The 24,787-nt window shown below is 41.5% G+C and overlaps 1 protein-coding gene across 5 annotated transcripts in view; it reads right to left on the reverse strand.

The window, feature by feature from the left end:
• NTRK3 (neurotrophic receptor tyrosine kinase 3) overlaps window positions 1-24,787 on the reverse strand; it is a 1,577,634-nt gene that overhangs the window by 496,183 nt on the left and 1,056,664 nt on the right. The window lies entirely within an intron of this gene.

A 24,787-nucleotide genomic window follows, 5' to 3' on the forward strand; every position in this document is an offset into this window, starting at 1 on the left:
CAAGGTTAAATAATACTAGGATACAGACATTATATGCAACTCAGTATGGGATGTTTATAGAGTGATAGTAATAACACTCCTATTTCCATGTTATTCCCAAGATACTGAGCCGCTTTGTTTTCCTGACAAGTTTAATACAAGAAATAATATCAAGACCGATGTGAAGGGAAGAGAATGACCCTCTGCAAATGTTAATGATTCCAGACCTCAAGCAGTAAAGCATGATGGAATGGTCACTTCAACCCCTTTCTCAATTCTATACTAATCATTGTTCTTCACACTTAATTCTGTGTTGAACAGATGACTGTCTTTTAGAAGAAAAGCCAAATAGGAAAACATCAGCCTGATTAACACTTCCTTGAAATGTTCTACATTAGTGAAATAAGTATATAGTGAAATTGTGTTTGGTAACAAGTTGTGTAAACAATGCATTAATTCTTGACTCCAGTTTAAACCTAAACGCTAATAAATTAAGAAAACCAGGGAGCAACAATTAAAAAAAAAGAGTTTCTGATTGACTCTGAAGAGACTTGCACCCAGAAAGGACCAAGTATTGAATGCAAGGAATCATGATTAAAAAACGATGCTTTGGGTAGGTATTCTACGAAGAGGGACGGTTAGAGGACAAGTCTTGAAAATAAAGAAACATTTCCCGTGACTAGAAATAGTAAGAGGTGTGTCAAGAGAAAAATGGAAGACAGAAGAGGGAAAGTAAAAACAAAGAAAGAGGAGAGTGTGGCGTAAAACTGGCATTCAGTAAATATTTGGGCGACATTGAGAGGGGGAGGGATTTTAGCAGAGCTTTACTGATCAAACATTTAAGACAAAAATCGTGAAAAGAAGAGAGGGAGAAAGATATGGGGCAGATATGGGGCAAGTATGGGGAAAAATAGTACACTTAGAGGGAGAGTACTTCTGCAATCACAATTATAAACTTGATTAAAGAAGTTTCACGATGAAATGTATTCACCTTGTTTGACTGGACAACATGTCAGAAAAAACAAATACACTGATGTGACATGGGCCGGACTCTTGATTCTGGATAAAAACAGACATCTGTGCTGTGTCACTAAACAAGCACAGTAAGCAAAGCAGCAGGTCAATCAAACTAGCTTTCTGCTGGTTAACTGATGGTGGAACTGAAGCTCAGCAAATTAGAGGAAACTTGAAGCAAGTAATGATAAAATAAATAGACACAACACCACCAAGAAGCCAACAAAAGAAGATGCAAGTTCCAAGAATAGCAGGAAAAGTAGAAAAGCGGTAACATGAACACCAGCAGAGCATTAGGAATACTGAAGTGTGCAAGAAATTAGGTATTAATTGTGCAGGATGTGATGCCTGTACAAGTGATAGGTCCACAATTTCCCCTTACTGGGAACTAAGCACCCCATTGTACTCTCAGGATAGTGAAGCAGAGCAGTCCAAGACCTTCTCTGGGGAAATGGTGAGGGTTAGCAATCAGCATTCGCTGGCACACAACAATAACACTTTATAAATGATCGGCCAGTCAGTGTGCTTCTTATGCAGAAAAAGAAAAGTATGTTTATTACACACACTCTACTAAATACTACACTTTTTTTACAAGTATATCTACAAGGTAGATAGAAAACACATTAGATGACATTCTTCAATTACATTTGACCCGTAAATGGCTATGACCTCCAAAATGTCAGTACCCCACTCCTATACCAGACCGCATATCGCTATATAGGGGGTATCACTTTAAATAAAACAGGCCTATTGGCTTTGTCAAAGGGTCATCACAGCACACACAAGGTAAGTCTACTGGCTTTGTCAAACATTCACCATGTGGTTATTGTGGGTGGGACACAGACAGTGAGACTCACCCACACTAAACAGTCCAAAACTGGGTGATTAAAAAGCAAAACATCCAGACTAAGGGGCATATTAGCAAGAACCTTGTTACAAGTATCGCACTTTTAGCAGCAGGAAATTGCCGCTAAAACTGCGATAATGGGCTTGCTAATATGCGTTATAGACTTTCAATAGAAGCCCAGGTTAGATGTGCAGGACATCTAACCTGAGCTTCCATTGGAATTATATAACACATATCAGCAAGCCCATTATTGCCGTTTTAGCGGCAGTTTTACTGCTGCTAAAAACAGCGATAATTTTAACGAGGTTCTTGCTAATATGCCCCTAAATTGGCATGAACCATTTGCAACAAGGAACAATGTTGTAAAAGGAGAAGTGAGGATAGTATCACTTCTCACTTTATAGTGTGACTAAACCCTGCAAATAGGTTGCAGCAGAGTCCACGGATCTTTTGAGTATCCATTATGGACAGCTTTGACCTTGATTGATACAGTAAGACACTGAGGTTAAATATGTTGAAGAGGTGTTATAACAGCCTGCAGAAGTGAGCAGTGCTGTCATGAATGGAGTCCTGGTTGGAAACATAACTTGAGATGAAATTCAAGTGACTGCAGTAGCTGTATTTGCTCCCAGGGACCCGACACAGCATGAAAAATTGCACTCATTTCTAAAAGAAAACAGATTTGCTAGAATTAGTTCACCAAACCAGTTTTCTTAAGTGAATTTTTGGAAGTACCCCATAGATCACTGTGGTCTACTTACTGCTTTCATTTCATGAAAGAAAGGGGGTGGGACCTGGAGCCAATCTTTAAACAGGTCCTGCACACGTGGCTCCAAGGAGAACGTATTAAACAGGGGAATACAGTTCCTAGGGGGTTGATAGAAGGGATAGGGGAAAAGACAATGCTTTTGTCATGTGGCCCTCACACACCCCGAGAGGTGTCATGCTTCTTCATTGGACCTTGCTCCTCGTCGGGTGGGCGCTGCAATGCTCAACGGGCTCACCGTTTCTGGGGCTCTTTGTCGGAGATCTTTCTTTGGTGAAGCCTTTGGGTGCTTGCGGGTATGGGGCAGTGGGTGGTAATGTGCACGTGTAAGGTGATTTAAAATAGGTCAGGGTCAATCCTAATCTCAATAAATGTAATGGTGAAGGTAGATCCTGCCTAAATAAAATAAACTGGACGCCCTGTTGGAATGTAGTGTTCCTAACAGGCGGTCTCTAAGGTGGGGTCGACATGTTTTGTGCCTAGTTGTTCCAAAGGAATCTGTTAGCACTTCTTCAGGACCTATGTGAAATATAGTTCACAAATGAAAAACAGGCTCCAAGACTTTGTGGAGTGGCCTGTTGTGGGGCCCTAGTTGTCCTGAACAGGGCGAAGTTGAAACCCGTAAGTTTAGGAACTACTGACCGACAAGATTGACAAGGAGCACAATGTTGCTCCACTCAATCGGGTTGCAGCAACTTGCTTGTATGCCTACCCTTGCACCGGTTCCCCGGGAACATTGAGCCCTGGAAACGGTGAGCCCGTCGAGCATTGCAGCGCCGGCCCGACGAGGAGCAAGGCCCAATGATGAAGCATGACACCTCTCGGGGTGTGTGAGGGCAACATAACAAAAGCATTGTCTTTTCCCCTTTCCCTTCCATCAACCCCTTAGGAACTGCACTCCCCGTGTTTAATGCTTTAATTTCTTCACATAGGCTACCCCTCAATAGGAGACAGAAATAATTTGGGAAATTTTAAGAACTTGAGAGTTCCTTGCACCCAGGAGCCACTAATGATTATCACATAGATCCGATTAAAATGTAGGTTACATCTTCACCAATGTTCAACTTGCTATTAATTCACTTTTGCTAATATTTTTCATTCACCCTGCTCTTTTTAATGTGTCAAAACATTAACAGAGAGTAAATAATTGTGCACATTTTGAAAATAATCACAAGTCCCGTCTCTGCCCACCATGATGTAATTGGTGTTCTTCCACTCCATTTTCCTCTCACAATCTCTGTATCCACCTATCCAATTAAAGTCTCAACAGTGGTGTTATTTTTGCTTCCCAACATAATCATTTTTTGACACCTTTGTTTGACTAGTCTGGCTTTCTTAGCGTGCTGTCATATTACAGGCATGACTTGTAGAGTACCAGGATGGCAACCTGCCAGTACTGAGATCAATCAAGGACTATGTATTCATGTAATGAACGTTCTGCATAACATTCATACATTAATTATGGATAATGTCCAATAACCACTGCTTTTGGAGCTCTCAGTGTAACTTCTTGATAAGTCACTGACATCCTGGAAGTTCATTCTCTCTACAGTTGTAGGATCCAGGCGGTCATTCAAAGAGATACCTCCTGTTTAATCACCTTATTGCAATCTAGGATTAGAATGCTATTGTGAAACTAAGGCTGGACCATTGAAGATTTAATCTTCCAATTAAAGAGGAGACAAACATATTCACATAAGGTCAATGAAATATTCATCAATGTTGACTCTGATTGGTTGCCAGCTTTTTAATGGGGTGTGCAGCGGCATCTGCTAGGCACATTCACCTTCAACGTGTCAGGAACGTGATTTTACTCCATTTATATACGTGTTCTCCATTCTCATGTTCTGCTAACTTTTATCCAAGCCTGGTGCTGCTTGTCCAACACCGTAAAGCGTAATAGAAATTTAGTCATCAAGTGGAGGAAATACCTCTATGTTTTGAGGTATCAAGTTATGAGTGAATAACAAACTCACTGAACATTATATAAAAATATAGTAGCATTTATATAACATGTTCAGCAAAGATTTTAATAGTCACTGTTTCAATGTTTCCTACATTGGACACGTGAATAGTTTTTAATTGAAGAAGCATTGTATGCGCCTGCAACTGGGCGTAAATGTGCCTGGACATTACAAAAGCTTTCCTTTAATGCTGGAAACCGGTGGTGTGACACAAATGACGAGGGCTCCCTTCTGAATGTAATGAGAGTCCGCCCCTCCCCCCAACCACCTGTGTATTAGAGATATTCACTGGCTTTTGGCTGTAGAGGGGGCCCCCTAAAAGGATCAACATCCCCTCCGCCTTCCTCCCGCTGTGCCCGCAGTGGCTTGTGTTACGCCCTTGCTGGACAAAATGTTGGACCTTGATATAGATAAAGTGTACCCATCTTCTTCCACCACCTTCAAAATACCTTAGGAATGAAATACTGCAAATTAATGCCGATTTCATAATGCTACTTCTGAGAGTACATTTCCTAACAGATCGTGCGCTTCCTATTAAAACTCTTCTGACCACGGCAGGTCCGCTCAACAGTCCCACAGTGAACATAAATTGCTAGCAAATGCTAGTCCAGCTCGGAATGAACGTGTAATTATCATTTTCAGCTGTTGCTATGGAACTTAAGGAGCACAATTTCAGTACAAATATATGGAATTGCTTCGACATCGTCAAGGTTAGAAACACAGGCGTTACTGAAATAACCTAGCCATGGGTTGCTTAGCGTCGGCATGGTGCAAATTATCGCTTAGGGGCAACGACAAACCAACCATTCTAGTCCTTGAAAACAGACATTTCTGCAGCATTTTCCTTGTGTTCTTGTCAAATTTGATTCAGTAGAATAGTGTGAAATAAACTAACCTGGAGCAAGCATGCATGTAAGAAAACGCAGCCAATATTCAAATATAAATGTTTGCAGGCCACAGCTAAAATCCTGTTTTTACCTAGATATACAATCAAAATCTAATTAAAAAAAAAACGAGCATGATTTCATGTGAAATAAAACACTTAGTATTGTATACATACACAAAGCGTTCATTTAAAATTCCAACTGTGTGCTATAAAATCCCTAAAAAATAATTTAAGTAATCCTACAAGAATAAACTTTCTGAAATAAAATATTCACCCAATCAAAAATCTTTTTCTCAATTGTTAAAAAGTCTCCACATATACAGAAATATTGAGGGACTGGCTATTCAGAGCTCTCAACACTGGATCTTTCTCAATCAAAATTCAGGAATGCCCTGCGGGGGTAAAGAGCAGTCTGAGAAAATAACAACAGTGACAAAGAATAGAAAACTTGTGAACCACAACCTATAAAGCTCACATCAGCTCCATGAATTATGCGACTTTTCTCCTAACACAGTAAGCATTGACTGCTTTAGTTAGAACAATCCCGTTGGCAGAGCTTAAATGACTATCCCGATCTCCAGGGTTACTTGTGTGATGTAACTAATAATGTATGATAAACCTTGGAGATATAGCCTCTGCAGAAACACTGTATTTGGATATTACCATTCCCCAAACATCGTAAAATATGGCATACACCCATTTGGTATATTACGTGTAATTGTTAGTCTCTAGTAATGTGGTTCTAAGAGTACCCAGGGCCTGTAAATAAATGCTACAAGTAGGCCGTAGCACTAATTTTGCTACCCTCCTAAGTAGCCTTGAAAACATATCTATGTCCTGCCATTGCAGCCTGTTTGTGTAGTTTAAACTGCCATTTATACCTGGCAATATAATACTTTTGCCAGTTCCAAACGTTCCTTTCTAACATACATATGTCACCAGAAGTGTAGGTTCTGAACAGCTCAGAGGGCAGGGTGCAGTGTATTTAAAAAGCTGGACATGTACTTTTAAGTTTCACATCTTCTTGTAGTGAAAAACTCCCAAATTAGTTTTTGCTAATTCTAGGACTGCCTCTTCCATAGAATAATATTGGGTTAACGTATTACATCTAATAAGTGATAACTTTCAATTAGGAGCAGGTATGAATTTTGAGTTTGCTGTCGAAAGAAATGAACTTTAAAACCCTCTTGAATGGTAAGTTAGATTTTAAGTTACAATTCTGAAAATGTCTCCGTTAGAAAGTTGGTATTTTTTTGTCCTAACCATTTAGTGACCACACCGTGTAACTTGGGTCACATGACAAGGTGTAGGTAACAGCATGCCTTTGTGCATTGGTCCCAGACAGTGAGACAAAGGAGCAGAGGTTTTGGCAGGATTGCCACCTCTGACTTACTGAGGGGAATTGGGGGGGGAGTCTGTCACTTACTACACTTGCACATCGCAATCACTTTGTCTGATCACACTGACAAAGGGTATGACATTTGTCTATTGTGACACCACAAAAGCTGGAGTCAGGAAATTTGAAAACACCTCTGGGGTGAAAACCTCCAGAACCTTCTGCTACGTCAAAGCAGACACCAGGTATAAATAATGGAACCTAAGACCCAACTCTTCAACACACCCCTGGACCTGTGGGAAACTCAGGATGACTACTCTGCTGCTCTGCAAGAAGGACTGCTTGTCTGCTGCCCTAGTAAAAGTACTTCTTGAACCCAACCCCACCAGAGATTCCAAGGGCTAGTTGGCTGGCCTCCTAATCAGAATCTCAGAAACAGAAATGACTCCAACCACCTTAAGCCCATCACATGGACTGTGTCTGCTGAGAGTCCTACTCCCACCCCTTCCCCCAAGTAGTACCATCCCAGTCCTTCACTTTTGGAAGTGGGCCTGAAGGTGCTCTGCCAACCAAACTGTGGTCCTGTGGGCAGAAACAGGGCAGTGCGACACAACTCCACTTCAGAACCTCTGCATCACAAATTCACAGACACCAGATCACTCTTTTTAGCCTCCTCAGAACCACCAGTGCATGAGCGTCTTCAACACAGGACATCAAATTGTAAGCCCCTCATTGACAGCATCCTTGATGTCCCAGGAGTCTACATCACAGTATCCCAGCTCCTCAGAACCAGCACTGAATGATGAATCCTTAATGCAAGGTCTCAAAAAGCTCCGCAACCAGGATTTAAGGTACTTGGTTCAGTAGGCCCTACTTGGTCCCTGTATTCAGCCTGCACCCCAGCACCGTCGGTTGGACCTTGTGATTTTGTCGCAGATGAGCTAACCAGATATTCTCAGTTTGTGTTTTGTGCTTCTAGATACTATTTTTATGTAAAAAATTTAAACTGCATATCTCCGGTTCTACTTATTGGATTTTTGTAGTTTTGATCTCAAATAATTTATGAAATTCACTCTATTTGTCTAAATTGGTGAGGGATTTTTCTTTTGTTGTGTTTTCACTTTATTACTGTTTAAAGTGCTGCATAAATACTTTACACGTTGTCTTTAAGTTAAACCTGACCGCTTTTGTGCCAAGCTACCATAGGGTTGAGCACAGGTTAATTTGGGCTTTGCATGTGTCGCACCCTGATAGAGTTTGAGGTTCCTGCTTAAGTAGGATTTCACCCCCCTCAGCCACTAACCAAATTTCCTACAAATGTGTTTTTGTGCATGTTAGTCCAACTGAAAGTATTGGACACAACACTGGTTTTTAACACCATGGCTAAATGTCTCATCACTAAGAACTCACGCACTTGATATAATGTGCTTAGGTTAGACTGCAATGGGTATTTCCATTTAACCCATTTTGAGGATAAAAGGTACCAGATCATACTGAGTTCACACAATGTGATCAGTCATAACACAGTACTGAGTACAATACAAAGAAATGTGTCATAATGGCACATCCGTATAATATACAAGAAAATGCCTAAACCTACCCTAGTAGTTTAAGTAATCCATCAATAATTATTTTACTGGTAAGTGGCATTTGAACCTGTGATTGAATCTATGCCAATGTCTGATATTTATTTTGTTCACATTTTATGACAAGCGCTGAGGCACCCATTATACTTTCTTTTGTATGTTTTCAATAGCAGAGAAGATCTATAAACAACTAATGTTTTAAGAAGCATTGGGAAAAAAACAATGAAACTACATCTGTAGTATGCCAGTCAGTTCACAGTATGCTCAATAATGCAGTTGACTCTAAGCAACAACCCTCTATTCTTGCTGCTCTAATTCAAGAAAAGTGTTATTTTTCTGTATAATTAAGTTTGTTAATGCCTGATGTTAGGACCCTAGCACTTCATAAAGGAAATGTTCACCAATCAGCATCTGCCTTTATGATTCTAAATGTACTAAGAAAAATGTGAGCATTGTTAAGTAAATGTCATTTGCTGTACAAAAGGAATTGTGTGGGATGGGAATAGGAAATCTACATTTTCTGCACAATCACCCAGGATTTTCCACCCTTTGATGGACCCCATATTTTCATTGGCTATGTAACTGTGTTCAGTTTTCCCCTGCTAACCAGTGGTAAAGTGCATCTGGTTTCCTTTCAACATGATGATCTTGGTATAATCCTAATTGGCATATTTACGTTACATACAAGCTTTTAGTATATGGTATAAAATACACACAGGGTCTACAAGTTAAATGTCACTAGTGGACTGCAGCACCTATTTTTCGATCCACTACAGTGACAGTGTAAAAACATGTCTTCATGCCTACCAATGTAGCCTCACTATATCAGTTTACAACTGCAATTTAACCTTTCAAAATAAACCATCTTGACACATTATACCCTTCCCTATACTTATTATTAGTTTGATCCTACGTAGATCCTGGAGCCCACAAGGCAGGTTGCATGGTAAAAGTAGGACATGTAGAAAGTTAATGTTAACATGTCCTTACAGTGACTAGTATTCAAAGCTATTTCTCCATATGACAGGCCAAACTGTTCTACGTAAAAAAACAGAATACAGATGAAAGCCACAATACTGTAACACCAGAACAGAATAACATAGAAAAATTCACAACTCTTTTAAATAGTCATTAAAACTCCTTTTCAATGCTGCATTTGGACTATTGGGTAATATTAAGGAAAAGTAACTTTTAGAAGGTCACCCTTTCCCTGCCTGAACTCACTGAGGGCTAATTTGCATTTGTTCTCCAGCTTCCCCCACCCAGTGATTAGCATGTAATAAGTGTTAGTTGGGGGTCGGGGGTGGTAGTCCAACACAAGTAATAATGTTGCAGTTCATGTTAGGTCCAGCACAGAGTTCAGTAATTTAAACAATTCAAACCAGAGCTTAACCCCTGGTAGCTATGGCATAAAACATACAAACTGAAATTAGGTAAATGTGAAAAGCATTTAGAAGTACCCAAAGAGTTTAAAAGTTAGAAACACTCCACAATAAAAATCGAAATGCAATTTCTAACAATAAAATTTATTTTAATGAACAAAATGGTTCCAAACGAGAAAAAATCACCAAGAGAAACCAGATATATGAATTTTTAAAAGTCCAAAGCGGATAACTGATTGTGCTACACCACTGGAAATTCATAAGTTAAGGCAGACCATGTTCGATTGCTGGTCAGATAAAGGTACTATGCTCATCCCTTATGAAAAAAAATTGACATTTTAGACAACCTTTAATTTCGAAATTTGTATAAGGTTTGGAAATAAAGGATACAAATATCTTTGGTCAGAAATAATGTGGAGAGAAAAAATTATGTACGCTTATTTTGCGTTCTTACAATCCTTGAAAAGAATATATGCAAAAAATATTTTTTCTTTTTATATATTTCAGTAAGTTAAATTCTCTCCTAAAATATTTCTTAACTTCCTGACAAGAGGAGTGAATTGTAGCATTGATGACATAGGGCCAGATGTAGGAGCCCTAATACCGGTCGGAAACGGCCGATTTAGGCCGTTTCCGACCGGTATTAGGGTTTTCAGATGTAGGGGGCTGAAAATTACAGAATCAGTATATTTACCGATTCGGTAAAATTACCGATTCGGTAAATTACCGAATCGGTAAATATACAGATTCTGTAATTACAAATGTAGGTGGCACAGTTTACAGTGCCACAGGCCCTTAAAAGTCGGTATTTTACCACACAATCCTTTTGTGTGGTAAAATACCTAATTCAGGTGTGCATGTCTGTGTGCCACATTGCATACAAGCCTGTATTTGGGGTGCAAGAGGGTGTCAAAGTGACATCCCCTGCACACTTGCTGGAATCGGTATTTACCGAATCGGTAAATACCGATTCCGTAATGCCCATTGATTCCTATGGGCTTCAATGCCCATAGGAATCAATGGGCATTACCGATTCTGTAATACCTACACCCCCCCCCCCTCTATTTTACCACTTCTTAAATACCGAATCGGTGAAATTCGGTATTTAAGAAGTGGTAAAATGAAATTACCTACATCTAGGCCTTAGACTTTCTTAAGAGGCTTTTGCAGTACTACCTAGCACCTTGACTTATCTGTGACATGCCTAGTTGGACATTGTTCATATTATTGACTAGATTAGTCTGTGTCCCTTACTGTTGTGTTGTATGCTGTGGTCTATGCAGGAAATCGCTTTTAATTAACTGGTCTTAAGTGATTGCCTTAAACTGGAGAAGGCTTCCAAGATTCTCTTGTTAAATTACATGAAGTAGCTTTGTATTATGCTGAAATTGCTTTCTAAACCTGAAGACATGAATATGTACAGCAAGCCTACTGTCAAGGCTCTGTTCCTTAGCATGTGCAATATAATCAGAGAATTCAGTCATCATGACAACGGAGATATAACCTTATCTTGGCTGTGTCATTAACTCCCAGCATAGATTCTGCTACACGGTTTTGGAGCTCATTCCTTAGCCATCTTATCTTAGTTTGAGCCAGTCTACTCTGCATTTTCTGTTTTTTTTGTACAACATATAGTCTTCTAGAAAGTGCTTTCTGATAGCTATTCAGACATCCGCTCTTTTTAGACAGTGCGAACCTGCTTTGCTGACACTACCCACTGTTTTCATTTTCTCTGCTGTAGCAAATTATATTCAGCATTCAGTCAAACCTAAATGCACTCTGTGATGAGGGGCCATGGGGGATCTTACCCGTGCCATTTAATTTATTCAATTATCTGGAGCTACAGTTTCTGAGGGATTGTCTAATAAGTACCTCATGTGTATGTTTTGCTGCTATCATTGGAATGTATTACTTTTTAAATTGTGCTAGAGCTCTTTTATAGATTTTTGTCCCATCGTAATTGGTGGTAAATTTCTCTTTTTACATTGCTTCTTCTATGGTTATGGTTAATCGAATACAGAAAATAAGGCAAACAAGACTTGTGCTTGCTTCCCTCTGCAATCGATGCAAGAAGTACTATTACATTGGACAATAGTAACAACTATTTTATGAAATGACAGACTGTATTAATGAGCACTGAATTAAAAGAAAGCCAATATTGAAATTGGGGAAAATAGAATTATTTGAAATAATGAAAAATGAAAACATTGCCCAAGAAATTGTTCATGCTACAAACTAGAAGAAGCATTGATAGGATTCGGGTCACTGCTATGTATCTACAGTGCACACAGAACTCTAAAAATGCTGTGTTGATGTTGATGGACGCTAACACTGCAGATTGTGCAGCATTCTAACCATGTAAAAAGAATGGGCTGTATTACACAAAACTAGCACGTATTGTGGTGCATGTTTCTCACTTTGGTATTAAAGAAGGTGTTGCAAAGTTTCTCCGTAATATCAAAGGCATTCTCACTTTATAAACACTTGAAAACATGGGAAGTTCATGCGATGATTTACCAGATGAACATTGGAGTTACTTTATTACAATTTATAAGTGCAGCTTCCACATGGAAGAGATAACCAGTTCATTTTAGGAGTCACAGGACTCTAACTTTAAAATCCTAACTCATGGTGAAGTCTGGTCTTAAAATGCAATTCTGAAAATGCCACTTTTAGAATGTTGACTTTTTCTTTGGTGCCTGCAGCTTGTCCCTGTGTCACATGCCTGGGTGAGAGTGATCGTTGGGCTTTGTGCATTCCTCCTAGACAGCCAAACACACACAATGGGAGTTTAGGTGTGACTGGATGGGCCATCGCTCACAGGATGGGAAGGAGCAGCTGGGCACAGCTCTACTTACACTTGGATAGGGTGTGTCCTGCCTCCACACAAAGGGCTGAATACTTCCTGCAGTTTGTCTGGAACTTTGGCCAGGGTGGCAGGGCATCTGTGCACTTCAACTGTATGCCTCTAGAAGCTTCTCCCCACGTCAAAGGCACAAATGTGTATAAAATAAAGATCTAAGACACCAACTCTTCAGTACACTTCTGGAACTCTGGTTACTCTGCCAGCAATAAAGAATGCTGTTCTGCTACAAGGACTGCCCCTCTGCTGGACTGTTGCTCTAAAGGAACTGCTGCCCCGCTGTGCTGATCTGCTGCCCCTTTGCTTGGGGAATTAGACTTGCAACTCCATCTTCAAACCAGGACCTCAAAGTGACTCAAAGAGCTAGTCTGCTGGCCTCCTGATCACAGTCTCAGGAACATAAAAGGATCCCTAACCAGCTCCTGGACCCACCTGCAGTGAGTTAAGACCCCCAAGTGGTGCCTCTAAGGTCCTGGACCTTAGTGTGGCTCACTGGCTCTGGACAACATTTTGGGCTGTTTATGACCGTGAATGGGCCTGAATTCCCCAGAACCATGCCGTTTGCAGAGCAGGCATTGACTGCAAACACGAAGCTCCAGCCCATCCTTCAACAACACCTGGACTGCTCTTCCTGCCACAGTAACAACCACCCACAATGCTCTCCTTGCTCCCTACTACCCTCTTCAATGTGAGCGGGACTCTTGGCACAAAACTTGAGAAGACAAAACTTCAGAGGGACTAGTCTGGGACTGTATCTGACCCGCACTCCATCGCAGTTGGCATGAACCTTGGAATTTGAACCGTTCCAGCAGGAGCAGATAGCCGAAGTTGGCGCTTTATGTGTTTAAGCACTATTTTACAGTTTATTCTTTAAAAATTCATAACGCCAGTTTTATCTGACTTGTTTTATTATAAATTAAACTCTGTTTTTCTAACCTGAGTTGGGAACTTTATGTGTGGTCTTTTCACTCTTTCTGTTTGACGTGTTCCACAAGGGCTTACACATTGCCTCTAAGTTAAGCCTTGATGCTCTGTGCCAAGCTACCAGGAATGAGCACAGGTTAATTTGGGGTTGGTCTGTGCCTTACTCTGACTAGGATTGTGGTTGCTACTGGACTGGGGATCACACCCCAGCCAACCAGTAACCCAATTTCTATCAGTACCAATTTTAACGAGGCATAGGTGTAAAAAGTATCTGTCTGACGAGTGGAAATTAAGTTTGCATTTTTTTAGCTCAGAATTTTACCCACTAAAACCAGTGGCTTCAGAGGTGTCTCATTGAAAGGCTATCAGACTTTGAGGTGACTAAAAAGGTTAGATCTTGCAACCTTGCCATGCTGGACAATTTTGACTACTATAAAAAAAGATTAACTCAGATTGTAAAAACTTTGCATGGAATTACCAACTTGCGGTATTAAACTATGCTATTTTGGGTTTGGTTCGAAGTCGATATTAAGGTCTGAACTTCAAACAGTAACTTCTGATTGGCCCTTTTTGCCCGAAAACTCTACACATTAAACTCTCATTATGGAATTCTAGTCATTTTGATGTTGTTTTGCTTTTGTATATTTAGAACTTTGTATTGTGTTGTGTTGTGTTCTGACATTATAATTGTTTGGTTGCTGCTAAATACTTTTACCTATGTTAAGCTGGTCTGCTCTGTGCATATGTACCAGGCAATCAGCCCATGTTTAGTTATTAACTTGTATGTTGGACCAGACAAGATTTTGACTCGATACCTGTGGCAGGACTTGAATTCTCCTTAATTAATTACCTAGTTTCTTACACAGGCCAAAGTGGTTAACCAGGTGAACTCTGCACCTGGCCAATGAGAAGCAGCCTACACCCTCAATACACTATGGTGTTGGGAGTATGTCCATTCACTATAGGACCTTTGTGCAGATCAGCATACTCCTTAATACATTTCCAGGTGTCAGTTTTATTTAGCACATTAATACTAATTTTATTTTGTTTTTGCTGGATGAATGTATGCATGCCTCATCTGGTTTAGATGCTGTGATTTTTCAGGTTAATCTCAAATCCTTGCAAAGTTTTAATTGAGACCCAGCCTTCATCTGTTCTGTCCCAGACAATAATGGGATCAGAAGCTCTTGCACTTGAATATTTCATTGAGGACTAGTAGACCTGGCCCTTTTGACACGGTTATCCCCAAACGTTTTGCCTTTTGCATCCTATTTTTCTGACCTTGTTTTTGTTGGCTATAGGATTCTGGCAATTTACCACTGCTGATCAGTGCTAAAGTGCATATGCTCTCGGTATAAATTGTGACAATGATTGATTAGCCATGATTGACATATTTGATGTACTTGTAAGCTTGTAGTAAAGTGCACGGTGTGTGCCAGGGCCTGTAGATCAAATGGGGTGGTGGAGTGAGCTAAAGAATGATTATGGATTAAACTCAAATCAGTTGACTGGGGGTGACTGTTTGATTTGCTCTAACGCTCGGTCCACCATTCCCTTTGGTATCACTAGTGGGCTTGCAGCACTGGTTGTGCCATCCACATAAGTATCCCTGTAAATGTGTCTCAGACCTACCACTGTAGTGTCTGCACACACAGTTGTAAACTGCCATTTTGCCCTTGAAATTGCACCCACTTGCCAGTTCCAAACCTTCTCTTTCCTTACATATGAGGCACCCCTAATGTAGGCCCAAGATATCCACATGGGCAGAGTGCAGTGTATGTGAAAGGTAGAAAATGTACTGGTGTGTGTGACATGTCCTGATAGTGAATTAGTGTGGATTTCGTTTTTCACCATTGAAAGGCTATCTGTCCCATAGGCTTATGATTGGGGCTCCTCTGTAACATTTTCCATGTGTAGCTTTGCATAGGGGCAAGATAGAAAAATGAAGATTGGGCTGTCAGAACTTTTGGTAAAGGTGGTTTTTAAATTCTGTGTTTGAAAATTATACTTTTAGAAAGTTGGAATTTTCTTACTTTACCATTCTGTGTACCTCTGGGTGTCTGTGTACTCAGCGTCTGGTGTTTGATTGACCAGAGCTTCGATATGCATTCACTCTAGCTGGTCTCTAGGTGGGTTGAGGTGTGCCTTGCCTTTCCTGTGTGACTCATCGCAGGGCTGAATGGGCCTGGTCTTCATTTAGAGTGGCGGGAGGAGTTTTGCTTGTACCTGAATAGGCTTTATTTCCTTTTTAACAATGCTGGGTCTGCCCCCTGTGGTCATGCTCACCAAGGGGAACAGGATTCGTTTGGACTGGGTTCAGTGACCTTGGCCACAAAGAGAACAATGACAAAATTGGGTATGAGTACTACATCTGAAACCCCAGGATAGTAGATTACTTCAAGGAACAAGAGGACCCTGCCAAGAAGAAGAGTGGAAGAACTGTGTGAGGAGCACCACCTATTCTGAGTGAGGGGTGGGTGGGGGTGCAGATGCTGCTTCTTTTTGTTTGGGAGGAAAAGGACTAACTCTTTTTGCCCTGCTGTGGGATCCCGCTTGTGAAAAATCTTCAACGCTTGTGTGTGCTAGATTCCTGCTGGAAGTCTCAGTGATACAAAAGACTTCATGAAATAACTTTGTTGGGTCTAAAAATATCCTGCCTGATGGAAAAACTACAGAACTGAGTGAGGAGTGCTGCCCCTGAGGCTTGTGGTGTGGGACGCCTGCGCTTGCTACTCCTGTCTGGGCAGGAGTAGGACTTGATTGTTCTTCCCCCTGTCTACATTGAGAAAGCATGTGGAACCCTCGAGGATGTTTCCCTCGTCATTTTTATGGCTGAAAAGTGAATGTGCATGAGAAGCGCTTCTTATACTGTCCTGCACATGGTGAGGGCTATACCTCCATCGTGAGAAGGCAACCGGCAAAAGCGCTGTATTTTCCTACCAACTGGAGCGTGTGAAGCACGTTTTGTCTCCAGGAAGCAAACATGAGCACTTTCTTGGTGTCTGGATTAAGGCCCAGGAAGCACTGCATGCTGCCCGTGTTATTCCCCCTGTAGAGCATGGTGGGTGCTGTGGGCGGAGTGGCCGCTGGAGTGTTCTCTGCTGGTCGACCAACCTAAGCCCATTCCTGTGATGAACCTATGTCAGAGAGACTGACTTGAAGGGAGCAAAGGAGGACAGTAGTAGATTTTCCCAGCCCTGAGGCTGCACCACAGGAACCTTTCTCAGTGCGGCCCCAGGAAGCCAAAGCTTAAATGGATGCAGGTGGGAAATAGCCTGCTGGCCCTATACCGCTGAGACTGCAACCAAGCTACACAGAGCATGAGAGTGGTTGCCTCGAGGAGAGGATCTTGTGAGGACAACAGCTAAAGCCAAAGTGGGAACTCCTCATACCCCGGGCACCATTGCAGCAAGGAATTGGGAGCTGAAGCTGAGCGCGCACAGTGGAGCCGGCCCAAGCTCTGCCCACCACAGCTTCCCTTACAGCTGGTGGGGTGCTTTACACTGGTTCCTTCCACTAAGGGGTAAACCTAGAGAGAGAGAGAGAGCCCCCCACCCCTTTACAAAGAGGCCGCGTGTACCCTACTCCTTGTAATAGGAGTGCAGGGGCACCAAAGCCTTGATGAGGTTCATGCTGCTGGCCTACGGACAGCCATAGAGGCCCCCGCTTAACGCCAACAGAAGCAGCCCAAATTACCCTAATTCTGATAGTAGGAGCAAAGGTGCTGCTCTTTGAAGGACTAAAGCATGGCTGGGTGATGGGAGGCCGATAGTAATATATATGAACCCAAGTACAGCAATTTCCTTTGTTGGGTTCATGCCCAGATGTTTGCATGGTATAGAGACAGAGTTAACATCGCCTTTATTGCCCAAGATGTGATGCCAGTTGAAACATGTTCCTCCAGCAGGCGCTACCTTTTATGTACCATGCTAAGGTTTTCCTGAATGGTTGTTTTATAACAGATGCACTCTATGAGTAGTTACTTTTTTGGCTCTCCTTGTGATGTTGGGCAAAATGTTTGCAGATGGTATTCATAGCCTGCGCAACTTATAAGTATGGCTTCAGTACAATAACTGTTAAGTTTATGACTGGTGCCTTAGGGCAAAGTGATCTTTGTGACTTCCTGACAGGTGCCTAGTGATTATGGTCTAATGTGTTTTATGTATAATACAAAGGATATTTTTGATATAACCTTGTATGGAGTCTCTTTTTGGGGTGTGCCTAGTGTGGCACTGATGTTTGTGTGTTGCGCATACATTTTACTCATTGCCTCTGGGATAAGCCTGACTGCTCTGCCAAGCTGCCAAGGGGTGAGCAGGGGTTATCTTGTGTGTGTAACTCCCTTACTGTGACTAGAATGGTGGGCTCTGCCTGGCTTATGTGCATACCCTAGCCAAACAGAAACCATATTTCTTATAAGGACCATGCATCATCTTCTACATGAAAATCAATGTTTAAATAAAAGCAATTGCATATTTGGAGATGTCAGAATGCCCTTAGTATAGAATATTCTTTTGTTTATATTTTGGTTGTATTATTCAAGCTATTTTTTTTAAATAAAATGTAACAAATATTCTCCTTGTTTAAACACGAATGTGTTTGTATGCTCTTAGTAGAAGAGTTACTGTAAATTAAGTGAATAATTAGGAAATCATGATTATTAGTGTGGAATACTTAAACATTGTATTTAGTTCAACTGAACCCTAAGGGCATTGCAATTACTGAAGTAAACAGTGCCAATCTAAGTCGTTTTCAGTAGCGCAATAAACAATTACAGACAGCCTTGGCTCAAAGGACGAGCTTAATCAGAGCTAAGCACAACTTGCTGTTTCAGTGAAAAGTTACCGGTGGCAATTGTATTTCCGAATTTATCGTTTTGTAGTAAATTTATAGCTAGGGTGGCAGCTCATAGTCAAGGCTATAAATGTAATTGATTACGCTTATTTTATCAGTTAATAACCAAAAAAAAATACATTTTAAGTTTAGGTGATACACATAAATATTTTTGGGCTGGATCAATTATAGTTTCCGTCAAAAACGTGCACCTAATTACATCCAATAGAAATCTGTGCTCATCATTAGCAAACCTCATCACTGAATAACAAAAAGATGGAACATAAGGGGGAAACTTCTCCGTCAGTCGGTCAGCTCAGGCAGTGGAACGCACTTTCTATAATCACAAATAGAGTGTACCACCATAATTGTTATGCCAGAGAAACCCTCAAAAACAATTTGTCTCTTGGGGCATTTATTATTTCCACTGGGGTGGTTGTTATAGGTGGCATCATCATTTTCTGCGGCACTTGGGTACTTGCTGCGCTAGATGAGTGATGCCTCCAACCTGAGGCAAAAGGTTCTGGAAAGTCACACCGGTGGGATCCGTATGTTAGAAAGTGGAATCTGACCTGTGCAAGGTCCTGACAAAGGCCATTGACCCTCAGAGGCATTTATCTGTTGAAACATATTGACCCTTCAGGTTGACGCCAAGGATAAGTAGTTCTTCCTAATGGCGTCACATATTCTTTGTAATCTAATCCCTATTCCCCTCACTTTATATTAAACTAGCTTTTGGGCATAGGAGCAAATTTTAATTCCAATTTCTCACATATAGATCCCACCGGTGTGACTTAACAGACACTCACCCTCAAGTTGAAAGCATCGCTCACCTGGGGTAGCGATACCCACGTGTGGAACCCAATTATGGTGCCATGCACAGCAACCGCCCCCGTGGAGATAATAAATGCAGCTGGAGGCAAATAGTGTTTGAGGGTTTCTAGGACACCTGCTCTGAGACTCTGGCATAACAATTGTGGTAGTCTACTCTGTTTGTGATTATACATATTTGCCCCCTTGGAGATGAGTGCACCTCTTATAGCTCCTTCCTCCCTTCTTTGATTATTGAGGAGTGGAATTAGCTATACCTAAGCCTAAGGGGAAAATCAAAGTTTTACTTGAAAATGTATGTTTATCCACTTGAATGATTTGTATTGAGACAGATCAGTGGTTGTTCACTTGAAAGCTATAGAAATTGATAATTTGTTTTCTTTTGTGGGGATGCTAATTGGGTGATAGCAAAGGTGAATGGGAAGTGTTTTACCAGTGTGAGCCTTGGGTAATGGTTACAGATGCAATGAGTTAATACAAGCCACTTTTGCTTCATTCAGCTTTTTAACGTTTACTTTGATAATCAATTTGATGTATAAAAAGCAATGTATCTATCCTTTATAGAGAAACTCAATGTGCAACATGTACTTCTTTATTTATTTACTTTCCAATTGCTCTGTGTGATAGAGGAGTTCTCTTAATATATTTAATTAGTACTACCTAAGTAAAATGTAATAGTCTTTAGGCAATGCTCTGGGGTTGGGGTTGTGTTGGCCGAGCCATAGGAGAGTGCAGTGTCTAAAGTGTGATTAAACACTATGAAAGGGCTTAGTGTGTTCATGATTGGATTTCACTGTCCAGTTAAGTCCAGGGAATGCCTGTTGGAATGTTAGTCAACAGAAGTTTCATCTAGTCAACGGTTCACCACTTAAAACTTGTCCCCTTCCGTACTTATGCAGGCCATATCACTACGTAATTGGCTCAAGAATTCCTGAAACTGACACTACATGGTGTCAAAATATTGAAGGGACTTTATTTATATGTAATTAGTTAGTTTTCATGTTTATTGATCAAGTCATAGAAGATCTTTAGACAAAATACATATTTTTCTGTATTAGGGAATCGTCCCCAAGGCTCAAAATTAGTGCTAAAATAAAACAGCTACTTGCAATGCAATTGGTCAAGCATTTGTTAAAGTTAGAGGTGATGGCGTTGAAAACGACAACGCTTTTTACTTATGTTTTTTATTTGCAGTGGAGTAATTATATCTGCATAGTGGTATAAAAAAGCAAAAGTAAAAAACATTGTCTTTTTCAAAAACAACAGCTGTAACTTTAACAAATACAATACCTATTGCATTACAAATTCTTGTTCTTTGACAGCACACACGGACTTTTTGCTGTGTTTCAGTTCATGTTCTACACTTCCATGCATGGCACTGCATACTGCATTCCCTGGGCCATTGGAGCTCTCAGTGCCACCTGGGTTAGATCAGTGGCTCCCCAGTGCTCATGCCATGCTGCTGAATAGTTTCTAGAAATGACCACAGTTGCTGTGACATGCCTTCAGTTGCCGCAGCTCAGTACTCTCTTCCAGCAGCACAGGTCCAGTAATGTCTTGAGTTGATTCATGCCTCTTCCCCCTCCAACCTTGACCTTGATATGGGCTGTAGGGGCAAGCTATGACCTGTGTCTCACTAGCTCATACCAGCATAATCAGTGCTGGGGCACAGTCCCAAAAAACATGAATCTGACCTGGTGTAACGTAATATGACGCTCACGTAAAGCATTCATTACCTCACCCATCCATACAACTGCCAGTAGACATGCACACACTTGCCAGAGCACGACTGTTTTGTTCATACGTTGGTGGCACATGAAGCTTCCTGCCGGCTATTCTGCCACATTAGCCTTCACAAATTGCAGTGTTAAACTATGATCCCCAGTAATGGCGGTCATGACTTGACACCACCAGTGATTACAGATACGCTTTGTTAGATCCTCCCTGTCACCAGGTACAGCTTTTTGGAGCTAGTAAACAGGAGAATCAAAGGCATCAGTAGAGTATGCTTCAGTTATACCTGAAACAGGTGCATCACAATCAGCAGCAGGAATTCTCTTGCTACTTCACGCAGAGTACAAGTACAACATAAGAAGAAAATCTGAAACCTTTACAGACAGCATGCATTGCTTGAGTATCAGCAATGCTTGCATCCATAACAAAGAGAAGAAACTGTCTGAATACCACCAAGGAAAGACTACCAAGCAAAGAAAAATATGGGTCCAAAAGTTAAGTATAACAGGAGTAAACCTGGAGAGTCAAGGCAACCACCGCTCAAACTCAGAAAACTGGTGTAGCAAAGAAAAGGAGCAGATTCCCTACACTGCAAAGAAACGTTAATTTGCCTCAGAGACTGCCCCCACCAACTTCTGCCTGCAAAATTGGTTTATCGCTGTATATTGAAATCTTCCACACCCGGAACTGCGAGATACATGAATCAGTGTTGTGCACACGATAACACTCCTCCCCACCTTCACACCCAGCTTCACTACCAGGATCTGATTGTGTCTGAGGGTTGTCTGTGCTGCTCTGGTAACTCAATCACAGTAATTTAAAAATAATTATGATCCTGGGCGCAGTGCTAAAATCCAAAGCACAGCATCTGTGCACATTTAACTTTTTTGCATGGCAAAACCATGAAACCAGGTGCCATAAAAATAATCACCATAAATTGTCAGAAGGTGGTGGCAGGGCGGAAGCAGTGACTGCCGTAACCTCTTTAAAAAAAGTTCTTTAAATGAACAGATGAAGAATGTAAGCAAAAGGAGACTGTGTTTAGCCGCTGCTCCGTAGCTTTGACCGGAAGAAAGGTATTGACTGCCTGAACAACTTAGGAGGCAGCAAAGAAGAGTGACATATAAATGATCCAATGGTAAGTAGGAGGTGGATTTACAGTCCGTGTAATGCTTACAGCAGGTTTTGCAGACAGTGCATGCGTGCTGCCTAGGCTCGACCTAAAAACATTGAAAAATGTATCCTAAAAATAGATTTTTTTAAACGAATGTTGTATACAGTTCAAGAAAACATGTACTGCCAATTATACAAGAGAACATTTCATATAAAACTAATTATATCATAGCACTGTTTTGTCATTGAAAATAATGAAGTATTTTTACAGTTCATTAGAATAACAGAATTAAAGTCCACCTTAGGCAAAACTTACAAAGGCATAATGATTCCTTTGCTTTGTAAAACAGCACATCAGTGGTGAAGTTTCAGAGGAAAAAGTCCCTTGGCGAACTCTTGGAAGCATGACCTTGTTTGCATGGACCACATTTCATTCACTCAGCTTTAAGGAATCAACGACCCAGGCAGAGATTACGGTTTGAGATAATTTCTCATTACCATGTGTTAGATAATATAAATTCATGTGAAAGTTATGTTTATTTCAGCCTCAAATATATAGAGCAAAGATATTAAGCAAAAAGCAAAACAACTAAGTTAGAGTTGTGACCATAACCCGTTTTACCAGTTCCTGTGTGAACACTACTTCATAGCAGGTCGCACTTAGCTTTAGTGGTCCACACACCTTGAATAGCCTGTTAGGCCATGACAAGTGTGTTGCTACCAAGTTCATGAACCCTTGGCCTCTTAATAAGAATGATCTGCCTGCTGCCATAAGCATGTAATTCATTTGTGGCAGTGGTCATAGGGGGTCATTAGGATGTCGGGCCGATTGCCTCCGCCAGGCTGGCGGTGGCCACCGCCAGCCTGATGGAGGCAATCCGCCCGACATCTGTCCCTGAATTCCCCCCCCGCCATATTACCATGGCGGGGGGACCGCAGCAGAGCAAGACACTGCCCGCCACTTTTCCGCCCCGGTCGCCTTGCGGCCGGGGCGGAAAATGAATAATATGGTGGCGGTGTCTATCAGACACCACCAGCCATATTATGAAAGGCATTTTGGCAAGCCTTTCCCTGGCGGCAATGCCGCCACGGAGAGGCAAGTGGTCTTCAATCTGGAGGCCCCCTGCAGGCCCCCAGAATGAAGGTGGGTAGGGGCATGCACATGGGGGGTACCTGTGGTACGCCCCCACATTTGCATAAACAAAGCGGCAGGCACCGCGCGGTGCCTGCCGCTTTGTTTATGTAAATGCTGCAAAGCAATTTTTGTATTGTGGCCTACAGAGCAGAGAGCTCCACCCGCCACAATACTAAAAATACAGGATGTGCCCGCCACTGTGGTGGGCACATCCCAATGCCACCCACGGGACCCCCACCCTTATTTCGGGTGGTCCTAATGAGGCCCTTAGTGTCTGAAGTATTGTACTAGGTCCCTGAATTTTTCATTCTCCCACTTCTCTCTGCAAATATGTCAAAATGTTAACCTTTTATTTTCCAGTATTACCTCTGTGATGGAAGCCTGCCAGTAGGAGACGACGTTGCTAGGCTCTAATTCAGTGTTTGTTTGCCCTCTCCGGTTGCTCACTGTATGCCATGCCTCTACCTAGCCACTTCCTCTTGAAGGTGGGCTATTTAGGAATGGCAGCTTCAAGTCCAAGCAGCGGAGCACCAAAGTCAAGTCCATCTGTCCATCTGTCCACTCCCAGTCGGTACCAGGAGCCCTGCCTGTTCGGCACCTAATTGGATATGGTATATGGCTTCTGAACGCCTACAAATCGCCTTCATTATTGCTGGAGTCTACCCATGCTCTTTGTATGTCTCTCAGTGCATGAAGGGGTGCAGTGAGTGTGTTTTTCTGTTTTCATCTTTCTTAATTATGGTGGATGGGGGTTGCATGAAGGAAACCACTCCCCACATTGCATCCTGTTCTTCTTTGAGCTGCCGCTCCCTGGTGAAACATGGAGCTGAGGTTTTTGATTTCCTTGCTGGCCACCAACCAGATGCACTCTTTTTTACAGAGACATGAGCAAATGAGAATTTGTCACCTGATTTCTTAGATATTATTCCTAGCAACTATGAAATAGTAAGGCTTAATAGACTTAATCAGTGAGGAGGTGGAATAGTGATAATTTTTAAACAGGCTTTAACCTGCACCTAATCTGAAATTAATATTGTGGGTTGTGAAGCAGCTTCATGCACGCTGGCACTATCAGGAAACCTCACTTTTGTAGGTTTTTTAATCTTGGGCAAACCTGGTCTAGCTTCTAACTTTATTAATGCATTAGCTGACATTTTACCTTTTTTCTCTCTGCAATACTCCAATTTTCTTGTTTTATGGGACCTGAAACTCCATTTTGAGGAGACAACATGTCGTTTGGCCACTACTCTCACTGAGGATCTGGAAACACTCCAATTTACCCAATTAGTATGTGCTGCTACTCATATCTAGGGTCATTCTCTATACCATATTGTTTCCAATTCTGTCTGAGTGACAGTGGACACTCCTCTTCCCGTAATATGGTCAGACAATTCTTGCTCCTGCGTTCATATTAACTTCACAAGAGAAAATGTTTCCATTCCTAAGATGTGGGATCAGCTATATCATGAAACCACAAAATATATGGATGATTTCACATAACAGGATCATCGGCAGTGCCACCACAATCATGTAGGACCATTACATTGCCCCAAAAGAAAAAAAAGTGTGAGAAGTTTACTCATTCTGTAGGTTA

Source organism: Lissotriton vulgaris, chromosome 2_1 (assembly GCF_964263255.1).
Source record: "Lissotriton vulgaris chromosome 2_1, aLisVul1.2, whole genome shotgun sequence".
NCBI lineage: Eukaryota > Metazoa > Chordata > Amphibia > Caudata > Salamandridae > Lissotriton > Lissotriton vulgaris.